Raw genomic sequence first — 8,210 nt, 5'->3', positions numbered from 1 at the left:
GGCGAACGCAGGGATGGACGAACGAAAGCATGTGCGGACGCACAAACAGACGCACGCACGGAAGGGCGCATGAACGTACGCGTGAGCGGATGGACGCTTGGGTGGTCACACAGACGGACGCATGGAAGGACGGAAGCAAGAACGAATGGATAGATGGATGCTTCGCCCCACTCTCCATCATTCATCCCGTGGATGTGCTGCCATTTTATTGTGAGAATGTGCTTATAGTGTTTTTAAGGAATATGGACGTCACACACCGCGGAAGACAAGACTGCACTATGACTGAGTGCGCGCGCTTGTGCTGCCGAATGTGCTGTGTTTATCTCTCTTCCCTCTGTGCTCTGTATCTTTCATCTCTTCTCTCCCCCTCTTAGGCACAGGGTAGCAAACCTGCTGCCTATAGACTGGTGAATCTCCCTGCCGTTCTTTTCCTCCTATTTTCCTTCCTTGCACGTGGAATTAGTTTCACTACCAAGGTACCCACACAGACTTGCCTGCAGTTTTTAGACATCAAGCTATTGTGTGACCACGAACACTTTTTTGGTATGATCATCCTCAAATGAAAAAGGGGCTGTGGTCGTATGATTCTGCACAATAGAAAATGAGTAATTGCTTCACTTTGCCTAGAATCTTCGTCGACTAAGTCGTGTCCACACCACATGCGTACTAGTTTTCATGATCAGATCAGCTGATTGCCTGCGGCAAGCTTCCCTTCGTCGGTCGTAAACACGATAACCGAATAACTACTGCAGAAGAGGAAATGTGGAACATAGAGAGATGAAGCTGCTGGAGATCAGTCGGGTTCTAAGACTCAAGTGATGCCGTACTTGCCCAAGCTCTCCCATAACCTTAAGACGATCGCTTCTGGCCTGTGGCCTTTTCGGCGCCAGATAAGCTAGCCAAGTTGCGTCCGCGCATTCGCAATGGCAAGAGACGTGGTTGTCTGAAAAAAACTAAAAAAACATGATAGCGCCTTTGTTAAATGTTTCATTGGTGTTCTGTACTACATTTCTCTATCCGGCGGAAACGTGTACATTGACATTAACGAGAGATGGCTCAAAGACCGCCTTAGGTAGCATGCGCTGAAGAGCAAAAAAAAAAGACAAGTATGCACATCTTATGGCACATATTGTCGCATGTGGGTGTGAACCACTATTCAATGATACGAAGGATCTTGAAAGAAGCTTGAAGCTATCTGCCCGTCTGATGTTTGAAGCACATTTCGTTGAAAAAAATAAGGATATCTGTGTCAGCAAACCGTCTTTGGTATTGCATCAACAGAAAATATCTCTTTTGAGACAAGGGTTTAGTGCTTCTAGCTGGTTTTTGTGCTTATAGTTTTTAAGCGTTTTTAATTGTTTCTTACTGTGTGGCGGCAAAATAAAGCTCACGCACTATAGACTTTCCACAAGTGGAGCTCTGTTATTTATTGTCTTCGCGCATTCATCTGTACGTATATATGGATATCATTTGGAAGCAATAAAGAGCTGGTAGTGAGCGCTGCTTGTCGTCTGTGTTACTCTAGTGGATGTCTGAGTGTTTGCGAGAGTAAGGGTATTGTTAAATTCTTACAATTGAAGCAAATCTTACATTGCTCGACGTGGATGCATGAAGAACATAGCTAAAAGGTTATAATATGAAAGTTATTAGATATATGCCATTATCAGCATGGCTTGCATGCCAGGCTCATGGTGCGATCGCTGCCGGTACGGTCGCTTGGTATGGACAATCTCTTACATTGCCCAACGTGGCTGGACGGTGAACAAAAATGAAAGGTGATAGCTTGAAATTTATAAGATATATGCCACTTTCAGTATGGCTTACATGCCAGGCTCATGCTGTGCTCGTGACCAGTTCGCTTGCTTGATATGGACTGAATCTCGTAATAGTTGACGTGGCTGTATGACGTGATAAATGGCGGGTAGTAATATAACAAATAATGAGCTGGCTGCCATGTTGAGTACGGATTGCATGCCTGGCTCAAGGTGCGCTTGCGGCCAGTTCGCTAGCCTGATATGAACGATATCATGTATTACTTGACGTCGCTGTATGACGAACATAAATGGCGGATGGTAATATAAAAGTTATGAGCTGCCTGCCATGTTCAGTGCGGATTGCATGCCTGGCTCAAGGTGCGCTTGCGGTCAGTTCGCTCGCTTGATATGAACGAAATATTGTATTACTCGACGTGGCTCTATTACGTGCGTGAATGGCAGGTGTTAATATAAAAAAATTAAGATACATGCCATGTTCAGCGCGGCTTGCATGCCTGGCTAGAGGTGCGCTGGCGGCCAGTTCGCTTGTTTGATATCCACCAAATGTTGTAATACTCAGTGTGGCTATATGACGAACATGAAGGACGGGATGTCATATAGAAACAACGAGCTGCCTGCCATGTTCAGCACGGCTCGCATGCCTGGCTAGCCCCGCCGTGGTGGATTAGTGGCTTACGTACTCGGCTGCTGACCCGCAGGAGGCGGGCTGCATTTCTGATGGAGGCGGAACTGTTGTAGGCTTGCGTGCTCAGACTTGGGCGCACGTTAAAGAAACCCAGGTGGTCGGAATTTCCGGAGCTCTCAACTACAGCGTCTCTCATACTCATAAGGTGGTTTTGGGCTGTTAAACCCCACATATAAATGCATGGCTGGCTCAAGGTGCGCTTGTAGCCAGTTTGCTTGTTTGATATGAACGAAATCTTGTATTACTCGACATGGCTGTATGACTAACATAAATGACAGGTGGTAATATAAAAATATTGAGATACATGCCTTGTTCAGCAGGGCTTGCATGCCTGGCTGAATGTGCGCTCGCGGCCAGTTCACCTATTTGGTATGAATGAAATCTTGAATCACTTGACGTGGCTGTATGACTAACATAAATGACAGGTGGTAACATGAAAATATTGGGATACATGCCTTGTTCAGCATGGCTTGCATGCCTGGCTCAAGGTGTGCTCGCGGCCAGTTCGCTTGTTTGATATGGACCAAATCTTGTAAAACTCGACGTGGCTGCATTGCGAACATAAATGGCGGGTGATAACAAGAAAAAATAGAGAGCTGCCTGCCATATTGAGTACGGCTTGCTTGCCTGGCTCAAGGTGCGCTCGCGGCCAGTTCGGTCACTATATACGAACAAAATTTTGCATTACTTGACGTGGTTTTATGACGAACTTAAATGGCAGGTGGTAATATAAAAATATTGTGATACATGCCATGTTCAGCACAGCTTGCATGCCTGGCTCAAGGTGCGCTCACGGCCAGTTTGCATGTTTGATATGAACGTAATCTTGTGTTACTTGACGTGGCTGTATGACGAACATAAATGGCGGGTGGTAATATAAAAATATTGGGAAACATGCCATGATCATGAAGAGTTGCATGCCTGGCTGCTAGTGCGCTAATGGGCAATTCGCTTTTTTGATATGAGCCAAATATTATATTACTCGATGTGGCTGAATGACGAACATAAATAGCGTGTGGTAATATAATAATAATAATAATAATAATAGCATGTGGTTGAGTGGGCACAGCGGCGTTGCAGGGAACATGCCGATAACCAATCAATTTTTGTTCACTGTCCAGGCTTTCCTGCTAGTCATCACAACGAGCACGTGTCAAGCGTTTCCTGTGCATGACGCAAGACACGACAGCGTATTCGGCCAGAACTGGTCCCCAACGATTCTACATCTGGTTGACCTCTTGACCTACGCTGTACCGGGACAACACTACTGCTGGCTATGAAGGGCGTCGGACAGCATTTCTTCTTCAGTGGGCAGGGCGAAGCGGCAGGGAACATGCCGATAACCAAGCAATTATTGTTCACTGTCCAGGCTTTCCTGCTACTAATCACAATTAGCACTTGTCAAGCGTTTCCTGTGCATGACACAAGACACGACAGCGTATTCTGCCAGAACTGGTCACCAACGGTTCTACATCTGGTCTGACCTCGTGACCAACTCTAGACCGGGACAACACCACTGCTGGCTATAAAGGACGGCCCACAGCATTTCTTCTTCAGTGGGCACGGCGAAGCGGCAGGGAACATGCCGATAATTAAGCTATTCTTGTTCACTGTCCAGGTTAGTTCAACCTATTCAAAAGTACGCAGTGATGATCATACACTCCTTGTTCTGCCGTGCCCATGGACATGTTTTCTCATTGCGTACAGTAGTTTTCATGCCTGTAAACTCGCCGTCTGCGGTGACGTAGAAGAAAATCCTGGTCCAACAGTTGAAGAAATGTTTGAGCAACTAATGAAGGGTCAGTCTTAACTTATAACAGAGCTTTCTTATACCCGAAATAGGCTGACAGACACCGAAAATGCTGTCACTTTATTAAATAACCGTTGGACTGAACTTTATAAGGTATTGCACGTTGTACGCGAGAAATCTTTGCAAATTCACACACTGCAGGATAAGGTACTTTCCCTCGAGAATGAAATTGAGCAACAGATACGCAAAATAACTGACCTTAAAGACCGCAGTCGACGGTGTAATCTTGTTGTCTATGGTATTGAGGACCAGACTGATGAAAGTGATCAAGTGGGGCGTGCGCCAGTCATTGATAATGTGTTCACAAAAATACTCAAACAGCCCAGCACATCCGTTGCAAGAATTCACCGTCTCGGGAAGCGAGTTGGAAATAGACTAGTGATCATATATTTCCAGGATTTCCTGGAGAAGGAAGCTACCCTACATAGTGCCAGCAAACTCAAAGGCACTAATATATTCATCCAAAACGATTTCAGTCAATCCACACTACGCAAGCGCAAACTGTTATGGCAATCCGCGAAAGCCGACAAGGCAAACGGCAAAAGCGTCTCGCTTATCTATGATAAGCTGAATATCGATGGTGTAAGTTATATCTGGGACGAAGTGATTCTTTGTAGAACACATCTCGCTCGTCTCAGTGTTTTTCTGGACTTTTCGCGGCAGTTGTGGGGTGTATTGCCCCGTACGTTGCGGTAATGGATGTACAACCTCACGAGGTGGCGTCTGACTCCGGTTCGACCGCGGTCACTACCTCTAGGAAGCTAGGAAACACTTCCAGTTAGAGCGATGACACTGAGCTGTACTCCGCATCCTGCGACGAGTCCTCAGACGACGGCTTTCAACCTGTCCTGCACCGCAAGGCCAAGCAACAGATCATCAATCCATCGCTGGTGTCAAGTACAGCCATCGTGAAAACGGCGCCCCAGCGATGGCCTCATTCAGTTCTGTTCGTGCCAAAGAATGCTACCGAAAGCCTGCGTCCTCTAAACAGGCAAGCGCTTTCGCTCTATTTCGAGAACATTGTGCCGAAGGAGATTAAAGACATACGGCTTAATACAAGAAGAAACATCTTGGCTGTCGATGTGGTGCACCCGAGTGCGCTGAGCACGCTGCAACAAGTAACACAACTGGGAAACATTGCAGTTAGGTCCATCATACCAGCCGATGGTGCGACCACATCAGGAGTCATTTACGACATTAACACGGAAATCCCAAATGCAGACCTTCCAATACTTATAAAACGAGCGAGTCAAGACAACGTCATTGTCAGTGTTGGACGGCTTGGTAACACACGCTGTGTGAGAGTAACGTTCAAAGGTGACTGTCTTCCCGCATACGTGAAGGTTGGCTACTTTCGTCAACAAGTTCGACCGTTTATTCCTAAACCCTTGCAATGATTCAATTGTCAGAAGATCGGCCATGTAAAGGGCAGGAGCTCCGCAGCGTGCTCCCGGTGCGCCGAACCACACGCGGAAGACAACTGTAGCGCTACCACACTGAAGTGTCCTAACTGTCAGGCTGCTCACAAGGCTTCTTCGAAAGAACGTCCGCACATAAAGAAAGAATTTTCTATTCTGAAGCAAATGGTACGAGACAGCTCAACCCACAAAGAAGCTGCTGAGAAAATCCGGCGAAGACGACGTCACCGTCGAAGGTCTTCACGTCGGACAGCGCCAACTTCAGGCAATAAGTCGACGTATCAGGAAAGATCGCCAGCTGCAGTTTCCAGCACGGCAAACACAAACGTTGGAAAAGAGCAAAGGGGAGGCATGTCTCTACAGAAGAGTGGCCTCCACTTACGCGTACACAACGCTCAAAGGAGCCGCAGCAGAAGCCGTCTTCTTCAGAGCAATCTGCTGCAATAGAGGACTTGCGGAACACAGATCAGCAAGTGATAGCTCTATTGCGACCCTTAATTAACGCCATTCGCTTGTTGTTAAGCAACATGCACACACCGTCAGCAAGAAGTGCATTGCAATTACTGGACGCTTTGAGTCCAGTACTCGCAGCGCTTGAGTAAATAATGGCTCACCAGCCACTGTCTTTCAGAGAAGAGGTCCGAAAGGCAGCGATTATTCAATGGAATGCCCGGTGAGTGGGGTCACGCATCACCGATTTCCGTCGGTTCGTGTACACCAATAAGTTCCCCATCATTGTCATCTGCGAGCCAGATGTACAGAAAAAAAATCAGACTTTCTGGTTAGGAGTCATTCACCTCGTCTACAACTGTGGACAATAGCAAAGTTCTGATGTTTATTCGCCGTGACCTCACCTACATTCATCATCCGGTGTCACCCCATGACGACAATCAATATACAAGTATAACAGTGAAAAGGAGACTTACCATCACGGTTGTGGGTGCCTACCTTTCTCCGTCAAGCCGTTTCGACCATACAAGACTACAAGGTATCCTGTCAGCAACTTCTCACCTATGCATTATAATTGGTGACTTCGACGCCCATATACAATCTGGGGAAGTTCGAAGACCAATGTTAAAGGGAGAAATTGGTGTCCGCCTCCGACAACCAACTTTTCTTGCTAAATGATGGCAGTCCAACGTTCCTACGTGGTTCAAGGTATAGCAGCTGCCTTGACCTGGCCTTTGTCTCATGAGACCTCGTCAGGCATGCTGAGTGGTTTCCAGACATAGAAACGCATGGGAGTGACCACATTCCCACTTACGTCAAAATCGAAGGATTGTCCCATGCTAAGGTACGCGATAGTGTTCAGAGAGTGGTCTGGTTGGAATTCCAGTCTCGCATGGAAGAGCAATGTGAGGCAAACATATCCCTCGACATAGAGGAGATAATTAAAAGCACAATACGCGATACTACGTGTACCCTCACCAGCTCTCCCAAAGTAACGGAATTCGACATCAAGCTAGAACGACTTCGAGCAATCCGACGGCGTGCTGAACGAAGATACCGACGCACGGAGGCAATAGAAGACTTACGAATTGCTCGACGTATACAAAAAAAGATTCAGCGCCGGATAATAAAACTCGACTCACAACGTTGGATTGTTTTTTGTCAGTCACTTGACCCACGAAAACCTTTATCCCAATTGTGGAAGACGGTACGAGGTCTCTGCACAAAACCCACTCAGTGGTCAAGGGCTCTCGCACTTTCTGAACAGAGACGCGGCATTGACGTGGCAGAAGGCTTCTGTGCCAGGAATCTATCTTGGAGCGACAGGAAAAAATTGACAGGAATCTATCCTGGAGCGATCACGTTTCGTACATGAAGAAACGGTTATTGGACATCTGTAATATGCTGAAGTTCTTTGCAGGGAAGGCTTTGGGAATGTCTCCCAGTGCAATGCTACAGCTGTACAGAGTACTTTTTCTCGGATTTCTGCGGTACAGTTTACCGGCATTGACCAATGCAAGCAAAACAAGCCTTCGAACGCTACAGAGTGTTCAGTCCCAGGCACTCTGGATTTGCCTCGGCTTGCCTCGTAGTGCGTCGACAATGGCTACTATAGCTATCGCTGGTGACCACCTCATCACGACACATATCGACGTTGAGGCACTCAGGACACATATAAGGCATATTGCTCGGACACCTTGCCACCACTTAGCCTTTTTACCAGCAGACAGACAACGTTCGTCATTTTGCCAAATGGTCACCACATATCGCCATTCTATGCCAACATGCTTCACACCCGCCACCAGGCCTTTGACTCCTCCCTGGTGCCTGACTCAGGCTAACATCAGGCTAACTATACCTGGCATCCAGAAAAAAGCAGATATGTCGTCACCTGCTCTTAGACAGCTTGCTCTGCTCTTGTTATACGAGACGTATCAAGGCTGTATATACGTATACACCGACGGCTCTGTTTTACAGAAGAGTTCAACGGCACCATTTGTTATACCGATGAAAGACACGACAAGAAAATTCAAGACCTCCCACCTTACGACATCAACGGGAGCAAAGCTCAC

The sequence above is a fragment of the Rhipicephalus microplus genome, unplaced genomic scaffold, assembly GCF_043290135.1.
Source record: "Rhipicephalus microplus isolate Deutch F79 unplaced genomic scaffold, USDA_Rmic scaffold_12, whole genome shotgun sequence".
In the NCBI taxonomy this organism is placed as follows: domain Eukaryota; kingdom Metazoa; phylum Arthropoda; class Arachnida; order Ixodida; family Ixodidae; genus Rhipicephalus; species Rhipicephalus microplus.
This window is presented reverse-complemented; position numbering follows the sequence as displayed.